The sequence below is a fragment of the Pungitius pungitius genome, chromosome 6 (assembly GCF_949316345.1).
Source record: "Pungitius pungitius chromosome 6, fPunPun2.1, whole genome shotgun sequence".
Taxonomy (NCBI): Eukaryota; Metazoa; Chordata; class Actinopteri; order Perciformes; family Gasterosteidae; genus Pungitius; species Pungitius pungitius.
Genome location: NC_084905.1, coordinates 12,375,614 through 12,399,613, shown reverse-complemented (window position 1 = coordinate 12,399,613; position 24,000 = coordinate 12,375,614).

The following is a 24,000-nucleotide window of genomic DNA, read 5'->3' as shown; positions in this document are numbered from 1 at the left end:
AGTTTTCCCTTTCAAACCAATGTTTAAATATGAATGTGGGCTTTAGTTGCAATCAACATCCCTTGAAACTATCATAGGTTTAACTTTTCTTTGGAATTCAACGCCAGAAAAAGGTCATTATGAATTAGTAGCATCAAAGTTGTAAAATTGTAAGTGGTGTTGTTCATAATTTGTTTAAAGACATAATCAGATCAAGACATTGGTTATTTCATCATGCATTGTTAGTTTCCAGAGTGACTATATTGTGGCACACAATAATGTAAATGCTTCCTCACACAGAGAGATTTCCAGCAGATGGGGCTCATCTGAATAATGAAGTGCTTTTTGGTTGAAAATCATAATTTCGATAGAACCGATGTGAACCACTCGTGCTTTATGATACTCCACATTCTGCACTTACAAAACTACAAAGAAAAATACAGGATGGCACACGTTTCCTCGCAGGATCTAAACTAATAAAAGGAAGACAAAAAGTACATCATACACAGGGAACTTAATGAGTAGCTTATATGACAAACCACCTCAAATTATTGTTATTCTCCTGTGAAAAGATGTAGATGACACATTCATGGTTTAGTGTGATTCTTGTTAATTACCTGGAGCACATGTTCCATGGTACAACGAATTACGAGGTCATTTATCTTTGCAAGTCCACCATCGAGGTTGTCTTATTGCTCATTATTATTGACACTATTAAACCAAGCAGGAGCTCTTTTGCGGATAACGCTGATGAAATTCACTCTTGCTTTTCTTGTCATGCAATAAGATTCAACATAACTATCTGAATGGCTCAGTTAGAAGGAAAAATGTTACTGTTGACTGTTCTCAAAAGAAGCAGACACCCTGCCAGTCACAAAAAAACCCATAGCAGAATTAAAAGCTCTGCGCAACATGAAAAGAGTCAAGAGCAGTGTCCTTCTTTCATCATGCAGCATGCAGCCCCCCGAACATGTGTGATATTCAGTTCTCTCAGATTTACTGTAAAAATCAAAAAAAGACCCGCTGTTTTGAACCAGAATCCCCCCTCCTCTCCTTCCTCTCCCTCCTCCTTCCCCTGCTCCCCCATCGCCATTTGTCCCTGCACATGGATGCCGCCAAATGAGAGTTGCAACACAATTACATTATTACAGCCATACGATTTATAAAATGGATGGAAATTTAATCTCTTGACATTTTTAGATGAAAATGATTATTGCTATCTTATTTGTTCCTATGTGTCTTTTTTAAAATTTAAATAATTAAGTAATTTTTGCCTGGAAACAAATTCAACCACACGGTTACATACACATTGAACTGTTTTTTAATTTGCTCCCTTTATGTTTTCCATCCAAAATTTGGGCACACATATACACATACACACGCACACCTACATGCACATGTAGTCCCGCCTTGACTACTGTAACTCTCTCCTGGCAGGTCTCCCAGATACTGCCATACGACCACTGCAGCTCATCCAGAATGCAGCAGCTCGACTGGTCCTTCCGAAATACTCCCACACCACACCACTTCTCCGTTCTCTTCACTAGTTACCAGTGGCTGCCCGCATCCAGTTCAAAACATTGGTACTGACGTACCATGCTGTGAATGGATCTGGACCAGTCTACATCCAGGACATGGTGAAACCCTACATCCCAACCCGCACACTCCGATCTGCATCTGCCAAGCTGCTTGTTCCTCCCTCATTGAGAGAAAAGCACTCGGCGAGATCTTTGCTCTTTGCTGTCCTGGCTCCCAGATGGTGGAATGAGCTCTCCGATGACATCAGGACTGCAGAGAGCCTCTACATCTTCCGTCAAAAACTCAAGACACACCTTTTTAGACTCTACCTTGACTAAAACACTAGCAAACTGTAGCACTAACATAAATAAATAACACTAAAATAATAATAAAATAAAAAAGAGATACCTGATCGAAGCAAAGTTGAATAAAGTAAGGGGATTACTGTACAGGATGCTGTATTGTGCTGTTGTGCTTCAAACAGTTTTCTGATTAGGTTCCATCATCTCCTGGATATTACCTCATCAGCATCAGCATGTCAGTTGAGCTGCAAATTGTGAAAATTTAATTTTCTGATTCCTATATATATATATATATATATATACAGTATGTATTGTTAAGCGGGATGACATCATCTGCCTCATTTTACTGAGCTGTCGGTGCTCCTGCATCCAATCGACAGCTTTCGACTGAAAATCCTGTGTGCACAAGAACAGCATCACAGAGATGTCAATCCTGTACTTACGCGTCCCTTAAGCCACTGAGGACGTCTGTGTAAACCTTGGTTTTGATAACGCTGTAATAAGACGGTGAGTCATGGCAACAAAGATATTCTCTTACTGAGGGTCAAACAATTCATATGAATTTAATCTGCTTTTGCTCTGCATGAAAATGTCTGCTTATGCTATTTTTGCATAAACAATAATGTTATAAAAAAGAGTTGAATCCTGAATCCACAGTCAAATCAAATGTTTGTGAATGAGTACAAAATGATGAAAAATATATCTTTTGAGTAGATATTTTATATACAATATACAATTAGCAGTGGAATTGAAATGTGTTTCATTGCTCTGTTGAAATGGAAACCACTTTTCTTAACATATTTTCTTTTCATAAGATATTATTGACTACTCTGTCAGAGTAAAAATGATGAAAAGATAATTGAACACCATTCCTAGTTTTAGATAGTTCACCACAAAAATGGTCTTCCCGTGGGCTTGGCTGTTCCTCAGTTATTATGGTGTACTGTACTGCTCTGTCCTGTACCTCAATATAGACAGTGATATCATTAACAAATGGCCTCACACAGCTTCCATTGAGGACGTCGATACGATTTTCATAAGAAATATCTGCACCTGTGGCTTCACCTTATTGAGAAGAAAACAATGCATGTGATATGTGTTGTCACAATCTTTATCACATGCCTGTAAAAAGTGTTGGGGGAAGATCGATCTCATGCACACGGTGAGTCTCTCAGGAACTCTGTGACCTAAACGATTCTACGGTGGCAGAGTGTTTTTACAGCTGGAACCCATGTGTTCCTGATCGATCCAGTTTCCGTCTTTCCTTCTGTGTGTCAAAACATGATTATGAGGGGCCGTTTAGGACTTAACTACTGAGACACTCTCACACACACTATTGAGACACTCTCATACACACTATTGAGACACTCTCACACTGTATACTGAGACACTCTCACACACACTACTGAGACACTCTCATACACACTACTGAGACACTCTCATACACACTACTGAGACACTCTCATACACACTATTGAGACACTCAGACAGCATCTCACTATACAACATGAGAGCATCTCACTATACAATGTGAGAGAATCTCAGTATACAGTGTGAGAGCATCTCAGTATACAGTGTGAGAGAATCTCAGTATACAGTGTGAGAGAATCTCAGTTACACCGGAAGGCATCTCAGTTACACCGGAAGGCGGAAGCAAAGAGCGCTGATGTTGAACAGCGCAATGCACCAATCATACGCCCTTCCTATGAGGGGCCGTTTAGGACTTAACTACTGAGACACTCTCACACACACTACTGAGACACTCTCACACACACTACTGAGACACTCTCACACACACTACTGAGACACTCGCTCACACACTATTGAGACACTCTCATACACACTATTGAGACACTCTCTCACACACTACTGAGACACTCTCATACACACTATTGAGACACTCTCATACACACTATTGAGACACTCAGACAGCATCTCACTATACAACATGAGAGCATCTCACTATACAATGTGAGAGAATCTCAGTATACAGTGTGAGAGCATCTCAGTATGCAGTGTGAGAGAATCTCACTATACAGTGTGAGAGAATCTCAGTTACACCGGAAGGCATCTCAGTTACACCGGAAGGCGGAAGCAAAGAGCGCTGATTTTGAACAGCGCAATGCGCCAATCATACGCCCTTCCTTCATATGCCTTGAAGTCTGCGGTCGCCCGTCCAAGTTTATAAATACTACCATATTCAAGGGACGGAATGTCATTTTAGGACGTTTTCAGGCGAGAAATTAGGTGTTTAAGCAACATTTCTGCGGTCGGTTTGTTAACATTCAGCCATCGTAAAAAATTCCATGGAGGATGTCGGAGACGTGAGGCGTAGTTAACGGGACCATCTGATGCCCTCAGCACCGGGGGGTCAGCCTCATCTCACGCCGCAGACAGCAGCCTGTTCCCGGCCAGACTTCAATGAAATGCTCCGCTTCGATCCACTTTTCCGTAGCGGTTATATATACGATAGTAATACTAGGATGAGTGTTCATAACCTCTAATCTGAGACTGGTGTTTGTTTAATGGCTATTTTGCGAGCAGAGTTTAAATTCATAACCTTAATAAACTATACGTAAACTATACTGTATCCATAGTGTGCGCGCGTATTGTACTGTCTATCATTGTGGAATTAAACTATTCGTGTCTTTATTAAAGGTCTTGTGGGGAGACCGTCATGGAAACCGGCAGCAGGGCATCAGCTTCAAAGCGAAGGATAATAATCGATTAAATAATACATTAAAATCCAAATATTAATTAATGAATATTTCTATTGTAAGATCGACACGTGTCTCCGCTACGGAAAAGTAGATACAATGTAGGGTGACCATATCCATAACACCATAAAAAAGGACAATATTTCGTGAGGCTCTAAATCAGGGGTGTCAAAGTCGTTTCAGGTTAGCGGGGGTGGCGCGGACGTTACGGCCAGAGAGGGGGGGGGGGGCGACAGTTTTCCCAGCGCAACTCCAAAAAAAGGAGGACAAATACGCGTCAGGGCATTGCAAATCAGGACGGTCCAACATCCCCCTAATACAAGTAGTCAATTTCACAGAAGTCTGGCCGAGAACAGGCTGCTGTCTGCGGCGTGAGATGAGGCTGACCGCCCGGTGCTGAGGGCATCAGATGGTCCCGTTAACTACGCCTCACGTCTCCGACATCCTCCATGGAATTTTTTACGATGGCTGAATGTTAACAAACCGACCGCAGAAATGTTGCTTAAACACCTAATTTCTCGCCTGAAAACGTCCTAGAATGACATTCCGTCCCTTGATTATGGTAGTATTTATAAACTTGGACGGGCGACCGCAGACTTCAAGGCATATGAAGGAAGGGGGTATGATTGGCGCATTGCGCTGTTCAAAATCAGCGCTCTTTGCTTCCGCCTTCCGGTGTAACTGAGATGCCTTCCGGTGTAACTGAGATTCTCTCACACTGTATAGTGAGATTCTCTCACACTGTATACTGAGATGCTCTCACACTGTATACTGAGATTCTCTCACATTGTATAGTGAGATGCTCTCATGTTGAATAGTGAGATGCTCTCACGCACACTAGTGAGATGGCATGAGTGTCTCAATAGTGTGTGTGAGAGTGTCTCAGTAGTGTGTGTGAGAGTGTCTCAATAGTGTGTGTGAGAGTGTCTCATTAGTGTGTGTGAGAGTGTCTCAGTAGTGTGTGTGAGAGTGTCTCAGTAGTGTGTATGAGAGTGTCTCAGTAGTTAAGTCCTAAACGGCCCCTCATACATGATTGTCCACTGTCACACTGATGGGGGGTTGAGGTATGCATTCCTTTAACATCTGCTTTCCGGCTCAAGTCTCTAGAGTTGTCCTTTTTGTTTCGACAACACAAACCTCTCTATTGTGTATTCAAGCTCTCCTTTACACTAAGAAGCTTTGTCAGACATTCCTGCTCCTCTAAGGGAGAAGGAACCCTCTTTGGCTCATGTTTTATGATTTGTGTATTTGTTATGATTTTTCTTTATATATTGAGTTTGTATTAAATACTTCATCTTGAACGAGCTTACTTTTGCTCTACTTGCATCAGACCAAGGACTTGTCTCTTTTCTTGTCTTGCTGGACCTCAAGTGCTGCATTTGACACCATAGATCACCGTATCCTGCTGCAGAGACTGGAACACTTGATTGGCATCAAAGGAACTGCACTCAGCTGGTTTAAATCTTATTTATCGAATCGATCCCAGTTTGTGTTTGTGAACGGTGAATCATCGAGGACCACAAATATTGGTCACGGAGTCCCACAAGGTTCGGTGCTTGGACCGATTAAATTTACCCTGTACATGCTTCCTTTGGGCGACGTTATCAGAAAACACCGCAAAACTTCCATTGTTATGCAGATGATACTCAACTGTATCTATCGATCAAGCCAGAAGACACCAACCAGCTTGTTAGACTTCAGGATTGTCTTGGAGAGATCAAAACTTGGATGACCTGCCACTTCCTGATGTTAAACTCGGAAAGAACGGAAGTTATCATGATAGGCCCAGAGCGCCTTCGAAGTCAGCTGTCACATGATACAGTCTCTATGGATGGAATTGCTCTGGTATCCAACAGCACCGTCAGAAATCTTGGAGTTCTCTTCAACCAGGATATGTCCTTCAGCTCTCATATAAAGAAGACTTCAAGGACTGCCTTTTTTCATCTACGTAATATATCGAAAATCAGGAACTTCCTGTCTCAAAGTGTCACGGTTTGGGTCTGCTTGTCTTATTTTGTAGTTTTCTTGTGTCTCGTGTCTCTGGGTGAGCTTCACTTCCTGTCCTGTCCTGTGATTGCCTGATTGCTTCCACCTGTGTCCAATCACCTGCACCTCCCTTGTGTATTTAAGCCCTGTGTGCCTGTTGTCCCTTGTCGCGTCATTGTCCTTGTCAGTCCTCGTTGGTGCACGTTCCGTTTGAGTTCTGTTCCGAATAAAGAGCACAGTTGGGAGAATCCTGCATCTGAGTCCTGCCTTCCGCCTGCACCAGCAATCTCTTGTGACACAAAGTGATGCAGATAAACTAGTTCATGCATTTGAACTGGATTACTGTATCTCTTTGTTATCAGGCTGCTCTTGTAAATCACTTAAACCTCTCCAGCTGATTCAGAATGCTGCAGCACGTGTATTAACAAGAACAAAGAAATGGGATCATATAACTCCTCTATTAACTTCTCTGCACTGGCTTCCTGTTAAATCAAGAATAGAATTTAAGGTACTTCTCCTCACATACAAGGCACTTGCTGGTGAGGCACCGTCTCATCTTAAAGAGCTTGTTACACCGTACTGCCCTACAAGGCATCTGCGCTCCGTAGATGCTGGGCTACTAAGTTTTAAAAAGTAGGATGGGGGCCAGAGCCTTCAGTTATCAAGCTCCTCTTTTGTGGAACCAGCTTCCACTTTCAGTCCGGGGGGCAGACTCGGTCAGTTCATTTAAGATAAAGCTTAAAACGTTCCTCTTTGATATTGCTTATAGTTAGGGCTGGCTCAGGTTAGCCTGGACCAGCCCTTAGTTAAGCTGCTCTAGGCTTAGACTGCTAAACACACCGAGCCCCTCTCTCACGCTCACACTCTCACGCTCTCCTTCCACAATCATCCATGTTTTATTAATGTACATCACTAATTAAGCTTCTTTCCGGGAGTTCTTTGTGCTTTCTCGCCTAGCAGGTCTCCGTGGATCATAGTTTCGTGCGGACCCCGGTTCTGACTCCTGGCAGGGCTCTGCTGACACCTGCTGCTGCCATCATCATTACATTAAATATGATTAATATTACTGTCATCATAAACCAACATATTTCTGCTCTCCCTCCCCACAGAAGCCTCTGTGGTTGTCCCTGCAGTGGTCCTGCCGTAGACCTGTTCTGCTACTTGCAATTACTTGTATCATTTCTGTTAGAGAAATTGAATGTATTGTACATCTTTTACATTGTTGATTCTGTACACATGACATCCATTGCAGTCTGTCCATCCCGGGAGAGGGATCCCTCCTCTGACGTTCTCCTTAAGGTTTCTTCCCTTTTTTCCCCATTGAAGGGTTTTTTCATATTTTGGGGAGTTTTTCCTGTGCCGATGTGAGGGTTTCGGGACAGAGGATGTTGCATGTGTACAGACTGTAAAGCCCTCTGAGGCAAATTTGTAATTTGCGATTTTGGGCTATACAAAATAAAATGAATTGAATTGAATTGAATACTGCCAAAAATAATTAAAATATTTATTTTCAGAATTTGAAGCCTTGATTTTGATTGGATTTTATTTGTGCAACGAAGGTCAGCTTGCACTGGAACAGCATGTTTGACATTCACAGCCAACCATGTTTGCAAAGCTATGTTTGATTGAAAGGTTACTTGATCCTACCACAATAAAAAAAGAGAGGGACACTGGGGACATGGCTGAAAATTACATTGTAAATATAGATCCAAACTCAATACATACATCCGTGAGTCGCCTCAACTCATCCATTGAATTCATGGGAACTGTGAAAGACAGTTCAGACTTTAGATCAATACAAACATTATATAGATTTCCTGTGGGAATAATGTCTGTCAAATACAGTAATCCGTCTTTTGTATAAAAAAAACACAAGGGCCTTTTAGATTGGGTCTGAATTCATTCTCAAAAAGCTGAATTTATTGTTATCTTACCTTTAATTGTTAAAGTATTTTACAATACATAGCAGTGATGATAATTAGTCTGAAACTTAAGATACATTGTATCATATAATGATGATTAAAAACATTAATCATTTTCAACTTTCAGCTACATAGTCAATATTCAATTTATTGTTTTGAATGTGAAGACATAATGTTTGACTGCTGGGTCCAGCGAAGCCATGCTATCTATTATTCTGTATTCTAACATCTGTAATGCTATCTATTATTCTGTATTCTAACATATGAAATGCTACCTATTATTCTGTATTCTAACATTTGAAATGCTATCTATTATTCTGTATTCTACCATATGAAATGACGTAAAATGAAAACGTTGTGCAAATGAGGCACTGACCAAATGTCTTACAACAGCCACATTGCCCCGTTGTTTAAAACGCCAACGTGTGACTATCTCATAGAAATCTACAATAAAAAACATTTCTTTAGACTTAAAAAAATATTTCCTCTTACTTTAAAACAGGGCTGGACTGGGAAAAAGGGCCCTGGCATTTTTGCAAATAACATACGTTCGTACCTCTTCTAACGTGTAACTCATTGTGGCCGTCATTTAAGTTTTTTTCTAGAGAAGAAGGGCCGTCGACGGCCGTTATGAGTTTTAAATGGTTACATTAGAATATCCCAAGTTGCAATTGAATAAGTGAACTCTCAACTCTGCTAGCTACAAAAACAGTGCAAATAGCTTTTGTTGTGTTATTTGACTTTAGCTGGGTGGCCATTGCAGTAACTTTTAAGTGACAATTTGACAAATGACAACCTGACACTCAGACTTTATAATAGTAACAACCAACAACGATTATGTTTGTTGCCTTATTATAATATTCATTAATTGAGGTAACTGTTAAATCGTCATCATCTTCGTTGTGGCCCAGCCAGGCCCACACACACCAGGGCCGGGTCTAGACAGGCATGTATGAGGGGGCAGCCACAAATCTTGAGGGGGCATTGTGCTCCAGCACCTAGCTCCAGCACCTAGTTTGAGGGGGCACAACATTTATTTGAGGGGGCCAGGCCCCCTCTTGCCCCTGCCTAGACCCGGCCCTGACACACACTATCCTCATGCACCCGCCCTGATTAACACTCCCTCCCTGTTCATGTAGCTACCTGCTTGCTTACCGTTTCAATTACACTCTCCTGCTCACTCTGTCCCTCCTTGACTTCACTGTCAGACTCAGACACTTGCTGCACCTTCTCATTACATTACATTACATTATATGTCATTTAGCTGACGCTTTTATCCAAAGCGACGTACAATAAGTGCATTTCCACATAGATACAAAGTCAGAAAACAAGTAACAAGAAAGTACATTTTTCATCAAATAAGCAGTTACAAAACATGTTATAGAAAAGTGCCATTATAAGTACAATTTAAGTGCTATCATTTGTTAGTGCTACGGTTTGCTAGTGTTTTAGTCAAGGTAGAGTCTGAAAAGGTGTGTCTTGAGTTTTCGACGGAAGATGTAGAGGCTCTCTGCAGTCCTGATGTCATCGGAGAGCTCATTCCACCATCTTGGAGCCAGGACAGCAAAGAGTCACGATCTCGTCGAGTGCTTTTCTCTCAGTGAGGGAGGAACAAGCCGCTTTGCAGATGCAGATCGAAGTGTGCGAGTTGGGGTGTAGGGTTTCACCATGTCCTGGATGTAGACTGGTCCCGATCCATTCACAGCATGGTACGTCAGTACCAATGTTTTGAACTGGATGCGGGCAGCTACTGGTAACCAATGAAGTGAACGGAGAAGCGGTGTGGTGTGGGAGTATTTCGGAAGGTTGAAGACCAGTCGAGCTGCTGCATTCTGGATGAGCTGCAGTCGTATGGCGGTACCTGGGAGACCCGCCAGCAGAGAGTTGCAGTAGTCAAGGCGGGAGATGACAAGCGCCTGAATCAGTACCTGTGCCGCCTTCTGAGTGAGAAGGGGTCGTATTCTCCTGATGTTGTAGAGCGTGTATCTACAGGATCGGGTCGTCGCTGCGATGTTGGCAGTCAGGGAGAGTTGGGAGTCAAGTGTCACGCCGAGGTTCCTAGCACTCTGAGTGGGCGTTAACACGGAGTTGCCGAAGTTAACGGTCAGGTCCTGGGTGGGCGAGGTTTTTCCAGGGAAGAAAAGTAGTTCGGTCTTGTCGGGGTTGATCTTCAGGTGATGAGCGGACATCCACTGGGAGATGTCAGTCAGACATGCAGAGATCCGTGCCTCCACCTGAGTGTCCGAGTCGGGGAAGGAGAGAATTAGTTGGGTGTCGTCGGCATAGCTGTGATAGGAAAAACCGTGCGAGCGAATGACGGAGCCAAGGGGTTGGTGTAAATTAAGAAGAGGAGGGGACCCAGGACGGAGCCCTGAGGAACTCCAGTTGTAAGGGGACAAGGTTCCGACACTGATCCTCCCCAAGTTACCCGGTAGGTGCGACCGTCAAGGTAGGATGAGAGAAGAGACAGCGCGGATCCTGTGACACCAAGTTCCTGAAGGGCGGCGATAAGGATCTGGTGGTTTACTGTGTCGAATGCTGCAGAAAGGTCCAGTAGGATGAGCACGGAGGAGAGCGAGGCGCCTCTAGCAGCGTGGAGTTGTTCCGTGACAGCGAGGAGAGCAGTCTCTGTGGAATGGCCCGCCTTGAAGCCTGACTGGTGGGGGTCTAGGAGGTTGTTACTATGGAGGTAGGAGGAGAGTTGGTTGAAGATGGCTCGTTCAATTGTTTTGGACAGGAAGGGAAGGAGGGATACGGGTCTGTAGTTGTTTACTTCCGAAGGGTTGAGGGTGGGTTTCTTCAGAAGTGGGTTAACTCTTGCTTCCTTCAAGGTGTTGGGGAAACAGCCAGATAACAGAGCATTGTTAATGAGACATGTGAGGAAGGGAAGAAGATCAGGGGCGATCGACTGTAGGATATGGGATGGGATGGGGTCAAGGGGGCAGGTGGTGGGACGGGCAGAGGTTATTTAGGTAAGGACTTTGTTAGGGGACAGGGGTGTGAAACAGGATAGTGAGGGCGATTGGGGCGAGGTCTGTGCGATATAACTGGAAGGAGGTGGGTTGAAGAAGGAGGAGCGTATGTCATCTATTTTTCTGGTAAAGTAGGTGACAAAGTCTCCTGGGAGAAGGGTGGAGGGGGGAGGAGGACTGGGGGGTTCGAGGAGGTTAGTGAAGATGGAAAATAGTTTTTTGGGGTTGGAAAATGAGGACTCAATTCTGGATTGGTAGAAAGCACTTTTTGCAGCGGAGATGGAGGCAGAAAAAGATGACAGAAGCGACTGAAACGCATGCAGGTCATCAGGTTGTTTGTATTTTCGCCATTTCCTTTCAGATGCTCGCAGAGTGGCTCTCGTAGCACGCACCGGTTCAGTCAGCCACGGAGCTGGAGGGGATCTGCCAGCCCGTCGAGTCTTAAGCGGACACAGCGAGTCGAGAGAGGACGACAGAGTTGTTAGGAGAGTCTCTGCGGCAACGTTCGGATGCAAAAGTGCAAAAGAGTCGGTTGCGGGGAGAGCTGATATAACGGAGGAGGCCAGGGAGGGGGGGGAGAGTGAGCGAATGTTACGGCGGACAGGTATAGAGTCGATTGCTGGGGCGGGGTTGTTAGTTGGTGAGAGCGGAAGGGAGTATGAGACGAAGTAGTGATCAGAGACATGCAGCGGAGTTACAGTGAGGTTAGTTGTAGTGCAGTTCCTAGTGAAGATGTAGTCAAGATGATTGCCAGTGTGGCGAGTGGAACTCTGTGGGTGTGGAGCGCCTTTTTGGCCCGCTCGACACCGATGACACCGGCAACGCCACCCGGGGAATTTCACCCCGAGAATGGGATCGTACGACAATTAATTTAAATACAGAAAGCACACAAGTTCGATTTATGCGTGAAGCCAGAGACGTAGTTCCGTTATAACAATAATTTTATTTACTACAATTACTAAAACATCAAATATAAAATACCATTTAAAATACCCAACCTACTAAATATGGAAAGTAGGTACTGAGGCCTTACCGGTGGAGGGACAGGGCCAACGGGGTGTGGGGTCTCAGGGAAGGATCACCCCAATCACACGTGCACACGCAAACACACACTACAGCAAGCAAAACTCAAATTAAACCAAACGGGGGAAAACACAGCACACGAGAGGGAGACACCACCACCTGGGACACCGACACCACCACCTTCGGCACTCAGCAACTATGGAAGGAGAGCATACAGTTATTGGGAGGGAAAGTAAATCAATAAACCAAAAAATAAACGAAAACTACTTCAAGGCAAATCTAGGCAGCAAAGGTGTCTTAATGGCTGCCTAGAGCCTACCAACCCAAAATGACAAAAATAGACAATATAATCAACAAAATTAGTCTTTTCATTAGAACGTAGACAAAAGAAATATAAACCAAAATCACTTAAATCATAGTTTAACAAATAAACCCATAAACATAACAAACTCCATATACATAGTAGCAAAACACAGGCGACCCAAAAAGAAGGCAAACTATCATTCGGGTCGCAATCAGACAGCCCTGCCCGACACTTTGAGCGACAAATCCGGGCGCTTCAACTACAAGTTGTAGTTGGAATCAAATAAAACGGAGACAAAACAGCAGCGTGGCAGGGAAGGGAGGGGTTGGTGCAGATACCAGCGCACGGCGAAGCAATTTTACGACCCTGGTGTGCACAAAACCAAATTTACTGTTTTAGATTTCAAAACATAAACACTACAGCGCCACTGGTATACATACATACCAGTCAGGGAGTGTCGCACACGTACACCTGCCGCCCTCATACAGCTACACACAGCCTACAATAAAACGGCAGATTACTTAACAACTCATTAAAATACATGAGAGGAGAAAGGTTTGTCCGACCTACCAGCGGCACCGCTCAACCCGATTCCATTAAAGGAAAGCCTGGGTTGGTGACAGGGAGACACTGCAAAGAGACAATACACTCTAATGGTCATCCCAACGCAACCAAGGCCAAAGTAAAAGAGCAATTAAGCACACTACATTACCTGTTGCACAACCGTGAGCGCGCCGCGAACGCGAGAGGACCCAGAGCGGAATGTACCTCCAGCAACAAAGAGTAACGGGTCAAGATGTCAAACCCCCCGCCTATATAGCATGCAGTGACTTCATGATTGGTCCAAAGAGAATGAAGTGATTGAAACCACCTGCGACCAGTCAATCTGCTACAATCTACCCCAACTTTTGGATCGTCGCCCCGACGATCGAGCAAACCCAACAATTCTCTAATCCCATGGTCTAAAGAGGGCAGAGACAGAATTAACCAGCGGGTCCGGCCGGTGTACTGCACCGCCTGCCGGTAACCCCACGGCCCTCGGGAGGCGATTGATGTTAGAATGGTGGCCTGCTGTTGACCGGGCTGTCCGACGGACTGCAACTTCACTGGTATCTGAATGGATGGTTGGGGAGGCTGCGTTCGCAGTGCTGGGAACCCTGACAAGGTCCAAAACCGGGTATACTGGGTTGGTTTGAGTCTGTTCTACCAAGGGAGGCTCTTCCCGGAGGACCAGCAGATCCCCGTCACCAAAGTATTCCTCCTCTGATTTGGAATGATCTAAGGAGGGTGACAGGACGGCAGCAGGGCCACCAGAAGGGTCTAGCCCGACAGCAGCCTTCAGCAGGGCACGATTAACATGCCGGGACTTAGTCGGATTGTCTACAGGCGCTATGGTGTACACTGCCCCACCCTCGGCTGGTGCCCTCAGAACTCTGTATGACACAGGCTCATACAGATCCTGGATCTTATGACGACCTCGTGTACTGAGGTTCCGCAACCACACCAGCTGGCCTACATCCAGAGGGTGGTCTCGAACGTGCTGGTCATAGTTCCTTTTACGACGCTCTGCCGCACACCTTAACCTTTCCCCAGCTCCCTCAAAAGCAATCCGTAAGCGTGTCTGGTGTTCCTGGATCCACTCATGGGTACTGCCACACAGAGGATCTTTTACTCTGCCTAGCAGGAAATCAACCGGGAGCCTGGGCTCCTGCCCAAACATCAACAGAAAAGGGGACTCCCCAGTGGCCTGATGAGGGGTGGTGTTATAGGAATACAGCACCTGTGGCAAACAGGAACTCCAGTCCCGTTTCCGGGACACCGGAAAAGTGCGCAACAAGTTGTGCAAGGTTCGATTAAAGCGTTCACACTGACCATTACCACTCGGATGGTATGGAGTGGTACGAGACTTCTCAATGCCGTAGAGCCTACAGAGCTGCTGGATCAGAGAACTCTCAAAGTTGCGGCCCTGGTCCGAGTGTATACGAGCAGGAACACCAAACTTTGAGAACCATTCTGTCACCAAAACCTGAGCCACAGTGGAAGCTCTTTGGTCACGGGTGGGGACAGCAAGCGTATACTTGCTAAATACATCAGTCATTACGAGGACATTTTCCAACCCGTTATGAGTCTGCTCTAACACTGTAAAATCCATAGCTACAATCTCATTTGGCCGTGAAGCCAGCAAATGCCCCATGAAGCTGCGGGCAGCTGGCTGGGTGTCCTTAGCCACTTGGCACCTCTCGCAGGCCCGACACCATTCTGCGGCTGCAGAGGACATACCTGGCCAGTAACACCGCCGTCGCAAAAGCTCTGATGTTCTTTCCACACCCTGATGACCATGGTCTTGGTGAACCTTGGTCAACACTTCTTCCCTTAAGGAAGCTGGCAGAATTAGCTGGGACACTGCCTCCAGGCCATCAGGGCGGAAGGCCTGGCGGTACAAGACCCCATCCCTTTCCATCAACCGGTCCCATTGGCGCAGCAATGCCAAGGCAGGCTGTGAGACCGTCTTTCGCTCCTCACCATTGGGGCGATTGCCTCTCCGCCAGAAGACCAGAGCCTCTTTAATGACGGGATCTGCCTGTTGCAAAACACTGAGATCTGCAGGTGTATATTCTGGCAAGGCAGCAATGGCCGATTGAACTGCTTCAACTTGGTTCACTTGGGCATGCTGTAAGGAATCTGGGAGTACTGTACCAGGGACCGCGGCCTCTAGTTCTCGTCTGCTAGGCTGGTGTTGGCGGGACAGAGCATCGGCATTTCCATTACTCCTCCCTGATCGATATTTGATGTCAAAATCGAAGGAGGCTAGCTGTGCTGCCCAACGTTGTTCGGTGGCACCGAGCTTTGCCGAAGACAAGTGGCTAAGCGGGTTGTTGTCTGTGAAGACAACACATTTATGGCCTAGTAGGTAATCCCTAAATTTCTCGGTCATAGCCCACTTGAGTGCCAAAAACTCTAGCTTCATGGAGCTGTAGTTTTGCATATTGCGCTCAGTGGGCCTCAGACCTCGGCTGGCATAAGCCACTGGTCTAACCTTGCCTGATTGCTCCTGGGAGAGCACTGCCCCAAGTCCCCCATAGCTTGCATCAATCTCAAGAATGAATGGCAAAGAGAAGTCTGCATAAGCAAGCACAGGTGCTGTGACAAGTTTGATCTTAAGTGCATCAAAATTACACTGGCACTGCTCCGTCCAATGTCCCCTCACAGAGAGCTCTGCTCTTTTCCTTGACTTTGTGCCTCCTAGTTCTGCAACCAGCTTATGCAGCGGGGCCGCCAACTTGGCAAACCCCTCCACAAAGCGGCGATAGTAACTGGCAAAACCAAGGAACGACCGCAACTCTGGGATGGTGGTAGGTGGGGGCCAGTTTGCCACCACCTGCACTTTACTGGGATCTGTGGAGACACCTTTGTCCGAAATGACATGACCCAAGTAGCGCACCTCCTGTTGGAAAAATGCACATTTGCTTAGCTTTGCCTTCAGGCCTTGCTGCTGAAGCCTCTTCAGCACTACACCCAACCTCTCCAGATGCTGTTCCACTGTGGAAGAGAAAACCACAATGTCGTCAAGGTACAAAAGCAATGACTGGCACTGCTGATCTCCAAATATACGCTGCATCAACCTCTGAAAGGTGCCTGGGGCGTTGCAAAGCCCAAACGGCATACGATTCCACTCGAAGAGGCCGAATGGGGTGCAAAATGCAGTTTTGGATCGATCCGCCTCAGAAACAGGGACCTGGTTATAGCCACTGGCCAGATCCAAAGTGGAAAACCAGCGGGCACCCGTCAAGGCATCCAGGGACTCGTCAATACGAGGAAGGGGAAAAGCATCTTTCCTCGTTTTGTTGTTCAGTTGCCTGTAATCGACACACATACGTAAGCTCCCATCCTTTTTCTTTACCAACACAATGGGACTGGCATAGGGGCTGCTGCTCTCCCTTATTACCTGTGCCTCCAAGAGTTGGTTGATGTGGTCCTTAACCAGCTCATACTCTGAAGGAGGGATGCGCCTATGGCGTTGCCGAACAGGGACATCGTCCAAAAGAGGGATGTCGTGAGCAATCAGGTTTGTACAACCCAGGTCACCATCATGGGTGGCGAAGACAGGGGTATAGTCCTGTAAGAAGGACCGAACCTGGCTCTGCTCTTCAGCGGGCAGTGAGGACAAGTCCATGGCCTCAATCTGGTCATGCACTCCAGGAGAAACAGCTTGAGACCTCACCGTGGCAACCACCGATGGCACTTCGGTGACCCCTGCAGGCAAACTGACAACATTGACCTTATCCAGGGTGCCCACAACAGTGCGAGGGTACAGGATCACATCGATGGCCCCAACATTCACAATGGGTATGGAAGCAGTGCCCCCGACCACCTGAACCAGGGCCAGGGAAGCTAGCAGTCCAGCAGGCAAACCAGAGTCCAAAGGCTCGAACAGTACAGTACAACCGGAATACTGCTCTGAACAGGTTGCAGCGATGGTCTTCATCGTGCCACCAGGAATGCGGCAGGACTTCCTACCCCGAACCTTCACCTTGCCTGAAACATCCTGGGGAGACTGCTCGCTAGCCTGGTGACACCGTTGAAATGCCTTCACGACAGGCTCCGGAGCCCTAGATACAGAGGGAAGGTTGAATAAGGCAAAACCATGTTGACTGAAGAGCTCTCTGTAGCACCTACGGATAATATTCATTCCCAACACACCTGGGACGTGAAGTGACATATCACCGGGAGGGTCTTTAACCACCAGTACACCACACCCTGCTATTGACTTACCACAGAGTTTAACATCCAATTCCAGGTAGCCAATATAAGGGATAGCTAGCCCATTTGCTGCTCGGAGCTGTAGCCAGTGGCAAGATTGGAGTTTCTCTCTACCCCACGGCTTAAACTGCTGGAGGAAAAAGCGCTCTGTAATTGTAGACACCATGGATCCAGTGTCCACCAAGCACGGAATATCAACCCCTCCCATAGTCACGTCCAGATGTGGACAAGAGGAAATCAATTTAGGAACTTCCTCCAAAACACTTGGGATAACCTCCGAGCCAGTGGCTGCCCCCTCCGCATTGTGACTCTGCAATACGGCGGGCGCTAGTTTTCCGAAAGGTGACGCAATTGCCTACTTGACTGTTGGTGAGCAGACAGAACAGGCTCAGTGTGAGGTGGGGCACGTATCCCCTCACACTCCCTAGCAAAGTGACCTGGTTGCTGACAACGCCGACATATAACAGGGCCCTTATAAGGTGGACGATTGCGTGGCTGTGAGCTTTGTAGGAGAGCAATGCTTTGAGTAAGCTGGTTTAACTGCTCTTGCTGCAGCTTCAACATTTCTCTCATCTCACTCAGATCAGACGCTTGCGAAGTATTCAAACCCTGAGGACCACACTGTACTCCAAACTGCATGCCCAAGGCGGAGGGGACGGAATGACTTCGGCCCCTAGCACCCCCAGGCAAACCCTCACGCTCCCACCGGATGGCCTCGCCCCTGACCTCAAGTAGAACCATAGTAGGCTTCCGGCGCACCAACTGTTTTAGCTCACGGCGGAGAGCACCTTCAAACACGTGCTCTACAAACTGGTCGCGCAACAATACTTCAGAATTTGGCATGCCATTAGGGGCACTCTGTTTCACGGCTGCCATAAGACTCATTAGGGCAAGGGAAAACTCTTGCAGTGTCTCTCCGTCCTGCTGCCGTCTAGAAAAGAAAGCTTCCTGGAGGGCTACGTATGACTCATAACAACCATACAACTCCTGTAATGCCTCTATAATTTTGGTTGGGTCACCTCGCTCTGTACTAGGCCGATGCTTTATTTCTTCGCGTGCTTCCCCCTCCAAATGGTCAAACAAGAAAAAGGCCTGATCGGCAACAGACAGATGGCGCGCCCTCATGCAGGCCTGCACCTCATCAAGCCACTCTGTGAGCCCTATACCTGATCTACCCCGAAACGTGGGACATTTTCTATCTCGAGGTACAACAATCAGTCGCTCAGTTACGGGGGCATTAACTGTGGGAATCGTAGGGGCCGCAGAACTGGGACCAGGAGTATTGACATTCTGCTCCTGGCGCATCCTCTCATTATCCGCTCGTAACTGTGCAACTAAATCTCTCAACTCCTGTAACTCCTCGCCCATAACGAAGCCCTACTGATACAATGGGGCCGAACAGGAAATTAACAGCAATTCGTCGAGAGCCACAGAAGTGGGAAGAAGCCAGCTGCTGTTTTGTCTCAAAAATAAATAAAACACAAGAAAACAAGGTTAAACACAGTAACCCACAATACAACAGTTACACTATACAAATACAGTAAAACAGGTACAAACGTCTATGGCTTTCAAAAGTGCATATCCTGCCAGCAACGCCAGATTGTGGCGAGTGGAACTCTGTGGGTGTGGAGCGCCTTTTTGGCCCGCTCGACACCGATGACACCGGCAACGCCACCCGGGGAATTTCACCCCGAGAATGGGATCGTACGACAATTAATTTAAATACAGAAAGCACACAAGTTCGATTTATGCGTGAAGCCAGAGACGTAGTTCCGTTATAACAATAATTTTATTTACTACAATTACTAAAACATCAAATATAAAATACCATTTAAAATACCCAACCTACTAAATATGGAAAGTAGGTACTGAGGCCTTACCGGTGGAGGGACAGGGCCAACGGGGTGTGGGGTCTCAGGGAAGGATCACCCCAATCACACGTGCACACGCAAACACACACTACAGCAAGCAAAACTCAAATTAAACCAAACGGGGGAAAACACAGCACACGAGAGGGAGACACCACCACCTGGGACACCGACACCACCACCTTCGGCACTCAGCAACTATGGAAGGAGAGCATACAGTTATTGGGAGGGAAAGTAAATCAATAAACCAAAAAATAAACGAAAACTACTTCAAGGCAAATCTAGGCAGCAAAGGTGTCTTAATGGCTGCCTAGAGCCTACCAACCCAAAATGACAAAAATAGACAATATAATCAACAAAATTAGTCTTTTCATTAGAACGTAGACAAAAGAAATATAAACCAAAATCACTTAAATCATAGTTTAACAAATAAACCCATAAACATAACAAACTCCATATACATAGTAGCAAAACACAGGCGACCCAAAAAGAAGGCAAACTATCATTCGGGTCGCAATCAGACAGCCCTGCCCGACACTTTGAGCGACAAATCCGGGCGCTTCAACTACAAGTTGTAGTTGGAATCAAATAAAACGGAGACAAAACAGCAGCGTGGCAGGGAAGGGAGGGGTTGGTGCAGATACCAGCGCACGGCGAAGCAATTTTACGACCCTGGTGTGCACAAAACCAAATTTACTGTTTTAGATTTCAAAACATAAACACTACAGCGCCACTGGTATACATACATACCAGTCAGGGAGTGTCGCACACGTACACCTGCCGCCCTCATACAGCTACACACAGCCTACAATAAAACGGCAGATTACTTAACAACTCATTAAAATACATGAGAGGAGAAAGGTTTGTCCGACCTACCAGCGGCACCGCTCAACCCGATTCCATTAAAGGAAAGCCTGGGTTGGTGACAGGGAGACACTGCAAAGAGACAATACACTCTAATGGTCATCCCAACGCAACCAAGGCCAAAGTAAAAGAGCAATTAAGCACACTACATTACCTGTTGCACAACCGTGAGCGCGCCGCGAACGCGAGAGGACCCAGAGCGGAATGTACCTCCAGCAACAAAGAGTAACGGGTCAAGATGTCAAACCCCCCGCCTATATAGCATGCAGTGACTTCATGATTGGTCCAAAGAGAATGAAGTGATTGAAACCACCTGCGACCAGTCAATCTGCTACACCAGCTTTGTGAGTTGGAGGGGAGGGGTTGAGTGTCAGTGCAAATGAAGCAAGTAGGAGTATGAGGTCAGATGACTTCTCTGTCGGGATGTTGAAGTCACCTAGGAGGATGAGCTAAGGGCCATTTTCAGGGAAGTTTGACAGGATGATGTCCAGTTCTTCCAGAAAGTGGCCCAAGGAGCCTGGTGGACGGTAGAGGACAACAATGTTTAATTGAACCGGGTGAGTAATGGTTACACACTGTAAACCCAGATTTTGTTTCTAATTAAACTTACGAGTGATCATTACTTATTCTTTTATGTTTAGTAAAAACCTGCTATCATTATTAAACAACATTAGTTGTTTGTACTAATTAGCCGAAAAATTAATTGCACTAATCATTTTTAGCACAGATAACTCGGTATGTTTACTTTTGGAAGAAAGGGGAGGGGGCTAATTCAAAAACCTGCCTAGTCACGTGACCAGACCAACGTCTAACATGCGTCCAAGGGGCTTCTTCACCTGGCAGGACGAGCACAGGCATCGGCAGCAGACGGAATCCAAGTAAGTGGAATGATTAGCATGTAAAATAACTATTGTAGCCTAGTTATCTTTGTGGGAATGTTTAATACCCAAAAGCTTGCAGATAATTTGACGGAGCTGTTATTTCCGTCTAATGTTATTGTTTGAACCTGGGGCCTGTTTCAGAAAGGAGGTTAAGTGAAAACTCTGAGTATGTTAACCCTGAAATGAGGGAAACTCTGAGTTTTCTGTTTCAGAATGGGAGGTATGTTAAACCTGAGAAAGCAGAGTAAGTCAAGCCTGTTTCAGAAAGAGAGGTAACTTATACTCAGAGTCAGTTACCATGGCAACTTACTCTGTGAACCTAACCTGGTCGGGAGCAGGTTTTCTTCGGGAAACCCAGAGTTTATTTCGTCTCCTCCCCTTTTTTAAAGAGGAAGTGGTATTTAATCACCTCATTCATTCTTTCGGTATTCATTCATCGCGCACATTTCAGTCACGCAGAGCGCATCAAATCAAGTGAATGAAATGGCATGTCCTTTTATGGACGATCCTGTGGATGAAGAGGCTGCATTAATCCGTAGGGAGTTGCATTTACGTCGGGAGAGGATTTTGAGACCCAGAGTGAATTTTTTCTCATATCCATATTCATTTTTATTTGAGCGGTACCGTTTTTCTTTACAGTCAATAAGATACATCCATAATCTCATCCATCCTTACATCAGAAACATCAGCCATCGCGGCCGTGCTCTAACATCCGAGCAGATGCATTACGTTTCTTACGCCTCTGCCTTCTTTCTGTTGGCTGAGTAGTCAAATGAGAATGAACATTTAGACCCATGTCAAAAATGCTGCTGCACTGCTAGACACTGGATGCTATTTAGTTATTTATATGTCAAATGTTTGTAAAGTCAGGTAGACTACAACCATGATATGTTCAAGCCTTACCTGATTGAATTATGTTTTTATATTTCATTTTCAGCTGCTGCCATGTTCTTTTAATGCCTGCAGGATTGCACCTACATGAAAATTAAAATTAGGTTGAATAACACACTGTTCTTCCAGTTTCACTTCTGATATTATAACAGTTGGGCAAGTCACTTATATTACTAACTACAACTGGCTTCTTCAACAGTGTAATTAGATTAATGTAATAATGACTATCTCTAGAAAGTATTGGTCTACTTATTACTAATTACTTTCTAAATCCCATATCAACTTCAACCACTTGAACAATACAAGGAGAGACAAGAAACTGCACTTTTAATGCTTTCAAATAAACATTATACAATTGCATGAATTATTCTTGAAAAAATATCTTTTAAAATTTGATGTTAAATCCACTATTGTTTTATACAGAATTGCTTTATAGTTTATGCAGCATTTAATGCAATTACATCAGATTTTACTTTAAATTACGGAATTAAATTACAGTTTTTAGATTACATAGAAATTAATTACACACAACACTGTATAACAGTAATTCAAATGTAAACTTACGCATTGACTCGAGCAGCTATTTTCTCCCAAGCTAACTCTCTGTCCTTCGCCGCTGCAGCCGTGTTGCTTTTTTTTAAAATATATGTTCGTACTCTCCATATGCTTGCATAAGCACATCCAGTTCTGCTGGTGAAAAATATGAAGACCTCTTTTTGTCTGGCGCTGTTGCCATGGTGACTCGTAATATCTGCGCTCCATTGATAATGGCTTTTTATAGTTGTGGTGCACGCGCTTAACTCAGAGTAGGTCAACTCAGAGTTGATTGAACTAACTCATTTCAGCTGTTCTGTAACCGAAAACTCAGAGTTTCCCATCTCAGGGTAAGTCAACTCAGAGTTCAAGTTTTAACTCAGAGTTGGTTGAACCTCCTTATTGAAACAGGCCCCTGGGCATGGTGTTAATACATGCTTATTGCTAAAACTAGCTAGCTAGCTACTCAAAAAAGTGTCAGCTGAACTTAAAGTTAACTTAGTGTTAACAGTCTGAGGACGGCTCATATACTGTTAGTTTGCTCGACTGTATCACTTATTCAACCGTCAACAGCTACTTGCAGCGCATTTCCCTCTCTACACAATGGCTGCGTGGCGTGTCTGTTTATATTTAGGCTCCCATGTTAAACGGATAGATCTTACACACTGCCTGCTAGAAATGGGACCGACGGCTATTTGTCACGCCACACGCAAGATATATTATTATATTTCATTTTGACACGAATACATATTAATAAATGGCATGTTAATGTTTGAAAGTCTCGAGTTTATGAAATAAATGCAGGTATACAAATGTAATTTTAAAAAAAAAATCGATTTTCAAATGCACATGTACAGAATGCATGTATAAAAAGGACATTCATGGATGTTTGTCAGGACAGCACTACTTTGCAGATGGCTTAGTTGCCTTGTATAGTTCAGTTGATCTAAATTCTGATTTTTATTGTTCTCTGTATTTTTCAGGTGTTCATGGAGTTCAGCAGGATTGTGGGCAAGAACCTCAAGACGGAATTCTATGAGAGCATCGACCGGCACATTCCTCGTCTCCTCGAGTTATTTCGATCCAAGAGGGAATGTTGGACAGTCAGACACATATTTTACAACAGACCGATGTAAGTCCATACACATGATGTACTTGGCATTGTTTTTCTTAGATTAGGTATAAACATCATATCACACTGCTACCCTATTAGGTGTATAATTGTATCCAAACATTGCTCTGCCTGTTTAAGCTTTCTTAGAGATCATTATTTGTTTTTCATTTTAGCTATCTAACTGTTTAATTCCCAAAAGACTACAGAGCCAACTGCGATCCAGACACAAGTGCTCAGAGGGCTTCCTATCATCCTTGGGGACAACCCCACAGACTTCTTCAAAGCAGGCTTTGTAAGTAAGCTCTTGCTTTCTTATCATTTTTAATATTGTTTATTTTTCACCATGACACTCTTCTATTGATTA